Here is a 14,402-nt window from a genome sequence, read left to right as displayed (position 1 = left end):
AAGCTTCGTTCTTATCGGCGAATCAGATTCCAATAAGATTTAGTAACGTTTCAATTGTTTCCTGTACCACACTTTTTTTTTCAGTGTTTACAAGAATTTTATGATACAAACACCCCGATTATAAAAAGCTCTCGTTCTTAAAGCCGTAGTAAAGTAAAGTTTGAGTTGGTAACATAACTTGTTCTGATTTTTTTAAACTGTTTAATGAACTACAACTATCATTATAACTATCCGACAAATCATTAGGAAGAAAGTCAATCGATTAGAGTAAGTGTGGTATGTTATAATGAGGTTGCAATGATAATGGATCGATCATCACAGGTAGCTTTGTAAACTGCCGATGCTGTCGAATTAACGTTCTTAACACTTTGATTTAAGGTCCAGGTCTTTATGGATAATAATCTGAATAAATAAGAAGGTCTGATTAAGTGCACGCGCGGGAATTCTTCCGTTATATCAATCGAACTGTTTATGTTACCTTCATAGTTTGCTAGTCATTAAAATTAAAACCCGTCTGCTGGGCGAGTGTTGCTGGCTAAGTTGCCCGCAGCGAAGTTTTCAATTTCAAGAAAACAGGCGGTATGGTAATATGGTAACTGTCTCATAAATGTAATGTCAAATAAAGTTGTGTCAGATAATATCTCCAAAAGCAAACGGTGACAAATCAACTCCCGCAAGCACTTGAAATCATTTCACATCCCGTCAATCTTAATGATTCAACATCACACATGTAATTGAGTTGTCAATCACGGCATCGGTCCGCTAACTGATGATTCCATCTTGACTCGCCATTACACTTGATATGAGTAGGTCAGTCTGTACTTTGACTTAAGTAGTATGAAGAGCTGCAGATGTTATTCACATCGGAAGTCTCAGCCGGTACCCGTTTATCAATATTTATAATATCAGGTAACTAGGCCCATATTCCAAATACAGGTTTCGGTACAATATCTAACGTTAGCCGGTGACAAGATGATCTTGAGCAACCATTTTAAGTAAGTTAAGGGGGTAATGTAGGAGTTTCGGAAAATATAGCAGCAGTTGGTCCCACTTATTGTCTGACCGATGTTTGAGTTGAGATAGATACCTTCGGGTGGCTAAACGATTTCTTAGTTAAGCAAGAGGGCAAGAAAGTTCACCTTTGGTACTTAGTACGGCAAAGACATTTCATTTGAAAATTTAGCCAATCGGACACCTTTTATAGGCAACGGATAATGCGCTATAATATGATTTTAAAGTAACGTTTAGTAAGTATGCTAAGGAATAACGCAAAAATAGTGTACCACAACCACCATACTGTCCCACACATAATTCTTATGAAAGTACACTCAAACAGAAGTTCACTAACTTATGTTTAAGTGTACTTTAACACAAAATAAACACAATATATTTGATCGTCCGTGGTTTGAGCACTCCTAGTATGCAATTCGAGAGCTATTGACGCCAGGCGCTACCAGGACAACAAGACAAATGACTGTAACTTAAAAAGTTATGTCAGATATTACCTTCTCAGAACGACACTTGCAGTAAGCGTTAACAAGTGCAATATACTCACAATACTCAATTGCAGCGATAACAACAGCCGCTCGTTAAGAATGCATTTCAGCGCACATCGCTTCAATTGTTCAGAAGTTTGCGGTGAAGTTTGTCCTAATTTGTTTAAGGTTAGGTCAAGTAGCTTTATTCAAACGACTTTGAGAATGATCGTCAGAGGTTGCAGCGATACAATTTAAATGCTATATTATAAATGAAAAGATACTACATAAAACTAAGCACATGAATAGAACTGGTTGCGGCAGAAAGTTTCTAAAGTGGTGGAACGGTGGAAGATTATCCTAACCAGGACAACACGGTAAAACGAGGATCTTGTTAACATCGCAGAGACATTTTTACTGGTCCTTTTGCATATGACTTTGCCAAGTTCAGGAAAACATTTGTAGAATCTTAAAAATTATGGATGGAGGCTCTTTCGATACCCTTGCGGATTTTGGAAATGTGTGTCGTCGTTAGGCTTATTCCTAGCTGTCTATGAAGTATGCTGCACGCGACTACGCAACGTATGTTTCCGCCGAGTAGGTTATAATCTCCGTCGTGTCGGCATTTCTCCAGATGATTGCTAATAATGAATGACTGCGATTTCCTCTAAATTGCACCTTCCACACAGCAACAATTTATTAAATGCTGCCATGCGATTTATTCGCTGCTCAATCAATCACTTCTAAATTTAATTATTTATAATATTGACCATATCTTATCAATATGAACTTTGTTTTACTCGTCTTGTACTGTTCTGCCACTTCTCCCTATATTCTTACATGTCTAGAGAAGGCACTCGACTCCATACGGGTAACACGAGAAGCGAACATCTGCGAATGGTAATCAACTTGCTGATATGCTTAAGTGCTTATATTGGTACCCAACTGGGAACGTAAGTGTGTCAGACTTTCGTGTACTACACATACATATACGTATATGTAGGTTTATATATGTTGACGTCAAAAAGACAAATATGGATACTACTCGCTCAAATTACCATAAAATATTACATTGATGTCTCCAGTATGTTTTATTTTGTTGCAAAAATAGGACTCGCCTAGCAAGCCAAGTATTTGCACTACCTGCAGCACATATAAATCAATATTTAAATATTACCTAAGCCAACACTTCACATCAGATCTGCATAAACAGTAAAATGCATCACAACTAAGTAATACGGAATTCTTGCCCTAACCAGTGTACTCGGAACCATCAATTCGAGATTGTGATCTATAAAGGGTATTACGCGGGCAGATCTGGCAGTGTTGGCCACACCTTACTTGGTCATGTACCACTCGTGGTGTGAGATATTTTAATTAGTACTACGGCTTACTTGATGTTGATTAAGACATGTCTGAAACTGTTAGTGCAGCATTAGATAGGACGAATAGACCCGCATTCTTAGCATAGTAATTATAGAAGTAATGACACTAGATGACTGTAATAATTCAGTTTGGTGAATGCTTAGTCAATGGAGTTTAAACAAATACGAAGAGTTGATGTTGTATTGATATTGAGTTGACGACTATAATGCTCTTATTTTTTCAAATAAACACCATATTTGTACCTAATTAATAGCCAAGGAAGTATTACAAAACATCCAGCTTCAATGCGTTGTTGCATATTCTCACAGCGAATGTTTGGCAAACAGTTCCTACTTCCGATCTAGAAATACTCGGTTCCCTGAAATAGCTCGGTGCCTATGTCTAGCCTAGCTGTCGATCCGTTCGTTCACCTGCTGTTATTGGATAACGTCTAAACTCTGGCTTATATGGGCTTATTGATTTTGTCATGCTTGTATGTATGGTATCTTTGGAAGCGAAACTATTTGGATACAACTACGAGTATTGCCCAAGGTTTTTTTAAGCAATCATTAAGACCGGAGTGTGTTAATATTTAAGGACGTTTATTTACGTATGTTATATGCTACTAAGATAATACATCCTTCTTACTGAGAAGGGATTTATAAGTGTTTATGACTGCCTTAGGAGAAATAACGGCAATTTATAAAATTTTGAGAAAAAGCGAAAATTTTCATTGGATATTGCGCCGACCGTAATTTCGGTACGACGAAAGGCGGGTCTAAAAACACCTTAGGGTGCGATCAAGGTTAATACCATCGGCAGTCTGAATACATATGTATGCATCTATACTTTTATTTATCTTTTTATTTTTTCCTTCCAGATGAGCGAGATGCCATACAGAAGAAGACGTTCACAAAATGGGTCAACAAACACCTTAAAAAGGTAAACATACTACTTTCATTTTATGTTTCTTAATTATGTGTTCTTTTTCAATAGTTTTAAAATGTATCAAGGCTAAGGAAAATCTGTCTCAAGTTGTTATCATACGTAGTGTTGAATAGAAGAATGACAATGACCTGATCTGTCAACAATGTCAACATAAACGTGTGTCACCGTCATCGTTGTCTTGTCACTTGTATGAATCAAGAGTTTTGTTGGTTAGATCATCTGGGGATTCCATGATGATTTTTAAATATAGGTATTCAAGTTGAATTTATTTTTTGTTAATTTAATGTAAGCTCCGACTTTACCTAGTTGTAAAATACAGCCTGTTCCAAAAATTGGTTGACAAAAAAAATCTAAGAATATTTTTAGCCCAGCCTGTCCGTTAAGTAAATAATATGTACGTCAATTTTAGTGTTATTTAAAAGTAATAGTCCAATAAACAAAGCAATGAGATATCCATAAAACGTTACATTGACACTTCAATGCGACTACTTATTTAAACAAGTCGTGTATTACAAATTGACATTGGTGTCATGACATGTCAGATGACGATTGACGTAGAATCGTGACGCTATGGAGTCAGCGCGGAATAGTAATGTATCATTACATAAATGCAAATATACGGAAAATTATGGTAAAATAGACCTTGACTTGAATAATAAATTCCAATTAGCTAGGTTTAATATTGTTGTTGTCATCATCTTCCTCCGTACCTTTAGCAACAGGAAAGCTAGTGTCTGTCAGTTGTAATACTACATCCCTAACTTATCTAAGACGATTGGTTTAGTGCTTGTGCAGTGATTTTCTATTACACTCGCCATAAGATATAGCGGAGCAGCCAATTGCGAAAATATTTTGATAAATTGATAATAGATTCTTTGTTCAGATATTTGTACCTAGCTCAGTTAGGTGATAAAAAGTTTTGAGCCTGATATACCGAGCAACAGGAAGCACGAAAGGTGGCTTAACTGATAGATCATGCCCACACCCGTCTTGATGACCTAACCTTTCTCTTTAAGTATGAGAACATGCGCTTAATCAATCTAAGTGATGACTAACCGCTTTGCAATCAGTCGTGACATGCCTTTGTGTTCAATTTGCAGGCAGTCTTCCAATAACAAGGATCAAAAGACCAAGTACAGCCAGAGTAAATAAACCTGAATCGTATCAGGCCACTGCATTTCGTCTCAAGTTATATCGTAAATTCTTCACTTTACAGATTTGTTGATTATTTTATTCTACATATTCCTCTTCTCGAATGAAATTTTCATTGTTTTGATTATTGAAGGTAAATTTAAACATGAAATTTTGCCATAATAGCTTTGTGTAGAAAATAAAATAAGTCCTACTTGTATAATAGTTAGCCTGAACTTAATATCCGACAATACTTGTATCCGTTAGCTATTTTTGTTTTGCGGGGCCTAAAATAATAGTAGCTACAGAAAAACACAGCCTTCTTTGGCAGTATTTTAAATATAATGACGGAAGTTGTGACTTAATGGCACATACATTGTTTCATTTCTAACAAATAGCTTGAAACTACTCTGAAATTACTTCCACGAAATACGAATTTACAGCCGCGGCGTGTAGCTTGAGATCAAACATACCACAAACAAAGGCAGACACAGCAAATATTCCTATAAGGGGTCATTGTAGTCCAATGGCATTGCAGATTAGTTTGTTCTTCATTGCGTTGGTAACAGTAATCGCTCAGGAATTCTCTTTAGGTATTTCCTTCAATGTTCATTTGGAAGTTACAAATATGCCTAGCGAGTTACAGGAAAATATCAACCAAACTTTAAAGTGCTTACCCGGTAATGCTACTAAGTATTCAGAAGCAGTAGGGTTTATGGTCAATGTGTCAAATTTTCGATAATATGATGGCCGTAGAATATAAAGTAGAGTTTAATGGGCATTAGAAATCTAGCACCGAGTGTTGGCAAAAATATTAAGTAGTCTTTAAATGTTACTTACGTTTTCGTTGGATCTTGGAAAACAATTGATATTAAGACACGAAATCTTGTCTAAATGGTATTAACTAGGCATATATAAGTACGTAAGTCAAGTACAATATTTATCTTCGTTTTATTATATACCTCCCGAAAGGTTAAACAAAGACTCGTTAAAACTTTGCAGGCTTCCTGTGAAAGAACATCAAACTCCACCAAAGACTGCCTCATTGAAGCAAATACAATGTTACTCACAGCGACTCGTTACAACAAACAGTACACACTAATGCTTATCGGACGTCTTTGCACTTTCACACAACGTCCCTCTGTCCGTCTGAGTCACCAATACTTTTGGCTCGTTGTTCTTTGTTGATTGATATTATGATTACAATCTTGTATGAGTCCGCACATGAAATTACTTTGGCGGTTACCATATGTAGTCTAAAGCTAATGACCTGGCTTGACCTCCTGAATGCATTCACTTATTCTTATTGGGAGTAAGTATATCCGGGTATCGTTATAATATAATAATTTAAATGAACTTCACACCTAATCTGCCATTCTTTCTCGGATTTCTTCCGTCGAATGCTGATTAGTAAATACATGATCATGATTGCTTGCTTCATTCCTTAAATAATTATTGTTTAAGGGTTGTCCTTGTCAATATTTACCATATCATTTTACTCTATAAATTACGAACATTAGTTTAATAAAACTAGGTCTATATAAAACAAGACTTAGAGCTCATTTGCGGTTATTTGTAATACTATTACATCCACATCGTTGATGATCTTATGACGAAAATTTCATGAGCTTCGGCACCAAATACTAAAAGTGAGATGAATGCCTGCTATCCCAAAGACTAAATAAAATGACATCCAAGAAAATGTTAGGAATGTTCAATTAAGTTGTGATACAACGAAATCGAGTTGACTTATGAACATCCGTAAATTCTGCTGACACTCAAGCCGTGTCTGAAGCAGACATTAAAGAGCTTGCCCTCCAAAAGTGGTGTTAGATTGTGTCGCTGCTTGCTCATGCTCATGTATCGCTTTTAGAACATAAATTGCCGTTTAGCAATCAGTGTATAAAATATTAATAATCCGTAGTTAAATATTTACATAGCCGAGTGGGTCGACTGCTGGTTTAAGCAACAGCGATAACAAAGGATGTAGTGACGCATGCTGCGGGCGCGCTGGATGTTGTCGTTATCCGATTGACCCGTTGCTGACTCACAGGTGAAGTAATCTTAAGGGCGCTTTCAAAATAGGTAAAGTAGTTAGCAGGCACACTCCCAGTCTTTTCTAATGGCCTTTGGTCTGCCTCAAGGTTGCTATCGTAAAGCAAAAATACTGATGTCTGCGTATGTTACAAGATTTGCCACCAAGAACATCTCCGGTTGTAAAAACAATTTTTAATTGGGTTAGTAATCGTAGAAAATGTGGAAACTATAAGTAACTGTACCCGTTTCATTTTTGATCTTGGTTATATAAAAGCAAATAAAAACTTATGAACATTTTTGCACAAATCTTACGTAACAGTACGTAATTTTGTTGTATTTCGTTTTCTGTGTATTTTTTTTAACTTAAATGTTGAACAATAAATACCTAATATTTTCACGACACCAACTGGTAAAGAGTAAAGAGCCTCTTGATTGTTCAAAAAAATGAGAAAGTTGCATTTTATCCACATGTAGGGCAAAGTAATCAGATGCAAATTTTGGATTGTTTCCTTATGTTAGCTGGTATAACTTTTAAATGATGATTTTGAATGATATTTTTAGGGTTCCGTAGCCAAATGGCATAAAACGGAACCCTTATAGTTTCGCCATGTCCGTCTGTCTGTCTGTCTGTCTGTCTGTCTGTCTGTCTGTCTGTCTGTCTGTCTGTCTGTCTGTCTGTCTGTCTGTCCGAGGCTTTGCTCCGTGGTCGTTAGTGCTAGAAAGCTGAAATTTGGCATGGATATATAAATCAATAAAGCCGACAAAGTCGTACAATAAAATCTAAAAATTTAATTTTTTTTAGGGTACCTCCCCTACACGTAAAGTGGGGGTGAAATTTTTTTTTTTGCTTCAACCCTAGAGTGTGGGGTATCGTTGGAAAGGTCTTTCAAAACTAATAGGGGTTTTTAAGAAACATTTTTTGATAAAGTGAATATATTCGGAGATAATCGCTCCGAAAGAAAAAAAAAATGTGTCCCCCCCCCTCTAACTTTTGAACCATAGGTCCAAAAAATATGAAAAAAATCGTGGAAGTAGAGCTTAAGAAAGAAATTAAATGAAAACTATAGCGAACATGATCAGTTTAGCTGTTTTTGAGTTATCGCAAAAAGTTTTCCCTTCATAGTAAAAAGACTTACTTTAATTAGGTACTGATTATGCAAATTTGCCTATTTGTTTAACTCGGGTGAAAGGTACCGTTTCATCCCTTGGTTAACAATTTACTATACTTTAAGCTCCAGTTTAGCTTATTGTGACGGAAGAGTAACTACGGAACCCTACACTGAGCGTGGCCCGACATGCTCTTGGCCGGTTTTATTTCATTACGTTCAGGATTTGATATGGTTTGTTTTTTGGTATTTCATAGTTTACTAGCATTTGTGTGGTGAACAATTTTGTGTTTCACTCGGAGGCAAAGTTTGTTTAACCCTCGTGACTTGAAACCCTCGCAAGGCTCAATATTCCAATTCTCGAACCATTCGCTACGCTCGTGGTTCAATTTTGGAATCTTTCGCTTGCTCGGGTATCAATATTAGCACGAGCGGTTAAACAACAACTTTGCCCCTTTGTAATACAAATAACTATTACTTAATTACAGTACAGGAAGCTGATAAGATTGGCTTTATTTTATGCGTCTCATTTTATAGATTCTAAAATATGAGCTTTAATTGGTGGTTTTGTTTTAAGTATCCAAGCACATTCCAACTGTATTTACATAACGGTAACTTAATTCGTTTAGCTTAAGATAAGGAAATTGGCTACGTTATATTCCGAGAAAAACTTTTGATATAATGAACGTCATTTACGCTAGGAGCTATTCAGCAGAAATACGACACTAACAAAGTAAATAGCTATGTTATTCAGTTCCCAATTTGAGATGTCCTCAACTCGAATGACACACCCTGACACGGGAGTCCCTAGCCTCTTAAAGTCTACACCAGTGACGTTTAACTATCATCCGACCTTTGCGGTGGGTTTCTACCATTGTGGTAGGAAGCCAACAGAATGACGGAATGATTTCCCAACCGACCCACTCTCCAGAATACTCCGTCGTCATCAACAATGACTGATGACGCAAGGCTGTAGGTTGAAGTCAGATTTACGACTAAACCTTATGCGGAGTGGTCAATCCCGAACTGCTACCCACACAGCTAGCCACCCACGTCAAAATGACACCCTATAGGTGAATTAAATGTCGATGAAGATGTAGTTATAAGTTCTGATAACTATTGTATTTAGGCACATTGGCTCCCATATGAATAGCGAGAGGTAAAGTCAGGGTCTTTCTGATATTACTATACGAATAAGGTTTAATTTAAGTAAAAGTACCAATTAATCTATGCACACTCTCTGAGTTGATTGGTTGCATGGGATATAGTCAAGCCGCTTCTGTTTGATAATGCCAGGTAGTGTGCAGTTTAATAAGTATAAATTCTTATTGATGTATAAGTATAATGAAGTATGCAAGTTGCTTATGCAGTGTCTTCAGGCATCTTATATGAGTTTTAGGAAATATTAAAAAAGTAATCCAAATACGTTTATATTTACGTTTAAATCTAAAGGATATTTATTTATCTTGTATACGGATGAATTTGCAACCAAGAATGTTTACTTACTTTCTCCATTGTTTACGAAATGCGAGTTTCGCTCCTTAAACACATTTCCCAGTAATCAATTAATCATCACAAATCGAAGCATTATTTACGTTGAGTGCTACTTTTGCAAGTCCCCGCCTTACACGTAGCCAGGAACTAAGAATAACTTAGAAAGTTTATAAATTGGAAAACCATACAAACAAATTGTTATATTTAAAAGATCCTAATGACGATAATACCATAACAACCCCTCTGGTGTTGCAGGTGTCCATGGGCGGCGGTAATAGCTTACCATCAGGTGATCCGTCTGCTCGTTTGCCTCCTCTACCATAAAAAAAAAAAACAAGAGCCCATCATGATTCTGAATTTTTTCAAGCGGGTTCCAAGAAGGAAGTAGTTTTGTTGATAGAGCAATTTTTTTACATGTTTAACATCATCATCATAATCATCTTATGAGTTACATTTGTTAACAAATTTAAATCAAAATACACTTCAGTGTAAGTAATTCAGAAGTACATTTTGCTAGAAACATAACTTCAAAACGATCCTTTCTCGTACGAATTTTTTACTACTGTCGATGTCCGTTTTTTGCATCAAACCGGCTCAAGGTTGAAGGTCGAAGCATCGTTAGTGCTAAAAATAACATTAAGATTGTTGTAAATCTTTCGAATTCGCCGACGATGCATAATGAACCAAACCTAAAGGGTTGTCTGACATCATCCTCGGAATGCAAGCAACAAAGACGGAGTGCATGCATATGCAAAGCCTCAAGAATATGCATTTGGATCCATGCTACCGTGTCCTAAATACCAGAGGGGTGATGTATCGTGTTTACCGTAAGGCTAGCTAGGAAACCTGAACCCTAAGCACCGTGCGTTAAGCGTTGACTTTTACTATTTTAGGTTACGACTGAGAAAAAAAATTTTAATAAGTGTGTTATAAATTTAACAAACAAAAATAGATCTAGATAGGGTTTCATTCATAGAAACTTCAACTTGGCAACGCCTTGAAACAGATTTTCCTTACCTAAATGAATTGGACTTTTACTAAAAAAAAATTGTAATATTTCTGTCTTAATTTGGGTGTATATTTTACTATTAATATCGTGTTTTCTATTTAGTTTACGTATTTGAGGATTAAATCAAATACAAACTTCACAATTGCATACAGGTATACATACTGAATTGCAATAAGAGTTAAGTTTTCTCCTGCTTGTCGTCTGATTGCATATCGGTCTGTTTCCGAAATTACAAGAAAATAGTTTGCCATTTTTATGAATATCCAAAAAACTATTGGGAATTTCTACAATTTGCCCGGAAATACTTATCGAGTATATTAGAAACTGGTGTACTATGCGATAGATGAGGTAGATAAAAACTTTTACCTCTAACGTGCCATATGTTCCTGTTCGTATGTGCAACAAAATCTTAATATACTGTATATAGAGTTGATTTGTTCTTATTCCATAAGGCTTAGGGGATTTTCAGCGTTTACCTTAGCTGGACACGCATTTTACGAGCACGTTTTGTTCAATAATACTTTGTTTGACTTTTCATCGCTTGTCATTTGGATGGAGCAGCACTGGAAACATCTCAAGGTTTGTAACATACACTGCTTCTGTAATCTCTTTTTTATTTGCTTTTTATTCTTTAATATTATCTGATTACTTTTCAAATCTCGTTCGGTAGTTTGACTCGTTCTTATAACAACTTTACCGGCAAAGAACCAATTGCTTTTTGCATCTTTATGATACGAGTTTGTGAAAAGTATCAGTGAATATTATGTTCATTTTGAAGTCGTTGAACTCGTCCATGTCCAATGTCCATTGACAGACTAATAAAAACTCATCGTGTTCGTTTGTTTTGCTTCGTTGTATATTGTCGGCTTCTTTTGTATTGGTTGTGCATGCCTCATCTGTTTAGGTATTTCATTAAGAAACTGAGTATGTTGACATGAGTCAATACTAACTATATTAAGGTAATAATAATAAATTAGATTACTATTTTTGTTCGCTATGTGAACTATGACAATATCTACAGACAAAGAGGTTCTTGTGTAAAAGTCTATTTTTTGTTCAAAAGTAGTTGTCATTTTACTATTCCTTCTCAAAGATCCATTAGCAGTGACTACCACAATGGACCGGCCACTAAATGTCAATTTGGCGGATAAATTTGCGGTTAAAGTTCGCGGTTTGTGACTTTAGAGCATACGTCAAGGTCGAAAGTTTAATGATTTACATGCGTGCGCGCTAAATATGTTATGGTATTTGTAAAACCCTTGCAAATTTACTACAAATAAAAAGACTGTGTACGCTGCGGATCTGTAAGTGTTTCAGCCATGTTTTGCAATGAAAAATGTAAAACTACCAAAGTAGTTACACCTTTGCTGATCCATATACGATTTTCTACCACAATAATAGTTTATAGTACTATTGAACTCATCAAACGATGTAACAGGATACCAATTAGGATCGTTTTGTGTGCTCCTTTGATTATTACTTCAGTATATCTTATCCAGGTGTTATCGTATCTTTCCACCATGCTGCTCGGACAGACATATACGAGGCTACACGTATGTGAGATCGTCAACAACCAGCCGTGTTGTCCCCCTCAACAAGTAAGTCTAGGTGATGCTGACTTTACAGTAAGGATGATCCGTCAAACTAAATACCTTCTGTCTCTGATTCTGCTGTATATTTGAAATCACATTTATTTTTTTACCTTATTTTTATATCAACAATACCCTTTATTACGGGAGAATGATAATTTTTTTAATCGGCTTTATTCCGGAATACAAGTTTGACGATCATTCCATGTAATTTTGGAGTGTGTAGAGTCAGCATATTCTTGTCGTTCGTTGTTGTTTAGATTCGCATGCAGATGCCAATAATGCAATTGTTTCTTTAGTTTCTTTAGAGATATCGTCATTTTCATCGACAACCTATCATTCACATCATTATATTTTTGTTTGTGCTGAATTGTATGGCTTGTGTGATTTTCTTCCTAACTTAATGAATTCTGATTTATTATTGTTGAATTACACTAATTTTCTTATAAGTTTATTGTTTTCATCAGCTGGCTTCGTTTCACTCTTTTATTTTGTTTTAATAGATTGTTGACGTATATTGGTAAACATATTTTGCTTGTAGTTTAACGAGTAAGTTCGGTCTCAGAGATAACAACTGCTTTTTGATATTTTATCCGCCTTTTATGACAGTACTACAAAGTGTTAAGTTTAGTGTTGTGGAAATTTATTTTATTAATAATAATTAAACTTCTAAATCGGTTACCTGTATATTCACGTGCCGATGTTTAGTGCCTTTTGGTTAGGTTAAGTTATCAGCTTCAGTGATAAGAGCTGGAAAACGTGCTGTCTCAGCAGGATGTGATACCGCTGTAAAACTGTTTAGAATTTACATTAATATGCTAATTGATGCCATTCGAAGTTTAGCCACTAGTAATGCAACTATTCTAACGACAATGCTTGTACGCAGGTGAACCGGCACGTGAACGACCTCTTCGAGGACCTGCGCGATGGACTCAACCTTATCTCGCTGCTGGAGGTGCTTTCTGGCGAACACCTCGTGAGTATACCTACGCTTCATTTCTTTCGTACAACTTTCAAGTTCTCTGGCATTTATCATATGCAATGTGAAAAGATTTTACTTGGAACAGTAATGTACTTAATATTTTTCACTATTGTTTTCTTAAAAATAGATAACCAGAACTAAAACTTATGCTCCTGAGCCTTAAATCAATATAAATCACTACACCTTATAGAAAACAATGTCCCCCCGCTGCGTCTGTATGTATATATGTATGTGCGAGATAAACTCGAAAACTATTGAACGGAATTTCAAGTGGTTTTCACCTATCAATAGACTGATTCTTGAGGAAGGTTTAAGTATATAATTTGTTGAGGTGTTGTGTAACCCATGCGAAGTCGGGGCTGGTCGCTAGTATCCAATTAAACACAAACAAGACAATGCTAGATGCTACAAAATGTTATGATATGGTACTAAAACGAATATTTGTTTATAACGCTAAAGACAGACATTGTTTTGTTTTAATGTTTATCAAAATTATTTATTGCGTACATTTAAATATAAATGTTTCTTATCTAGTCAAACAATATACAGAGAACTACTTAATACTGGGTTAAAGCATCTGTTTACCATAGGAATGAATAAAGTCCATTCTAGATAATAGAACAATATTTGTGCCCCAAGTATATTCATCACATTTGCAAACACTTCATTTTATTTTCTATTCAATCTGTGTTTAATGCGAATAAAATACATGAATGCTTTTGAATAAATGCAACATTATATACGAATTCAATCAACCTTAAATTTGAAATGAATTATATATTTAATACTTATTTTATTAATCCGTTTAGATGTTAGTTCGCAAGTTAAATAAATGAAATGTGAATCAAGGCATATGAGGAAACATGAGGTTCATTAAATAGCTATTTAAATGCAAGGTTCCTAATTAGAATAGGAATTTGTGAAAAACATGAACCTTAAACGTATTGACCAAATTAACAAAATTTTAATAAGTTATATACCTACAAAAATTGTGATGACGTCCGTTAAATAACACTGTTCTAACGATCATTTACCGGCAACGTTCAATAATACATAAGTATTCTTCGGTTGGCTGATTTTACTAACACTACTAAAATTGAAACGATAACTTATTTTGCAAAAAAACCACGGAGTTTGTGCGACAAACGAATGATTCGGTTAAAAGCTATGATATCAATTAGGCCATACTTTCATATTGATACGAGTATAAAGACCTACGGTACCATGATACTGTTTGATTAAAATTAACCTTCAAAGCTTTATTAG

This window comes from Cydia pomonella, chromosome 22 (genome assembly GCF_033807575.1).
Source record: "Cydia pomonella isolate Wapato2018A chromosome 22, ilCydPomo1, whole genome shotgun sequence".
Taxonomy (NCBI): Eukaryota; Metazoa; Arthropoda; class Insecta; order Lepidoptera; family Tortricidae; genus Cydia; species Cydia pomonella.
The sequence above is the reverse complement of the archived record's forward strand: the minus strand, read 5'-3'. Positions refer to the sequence as shown.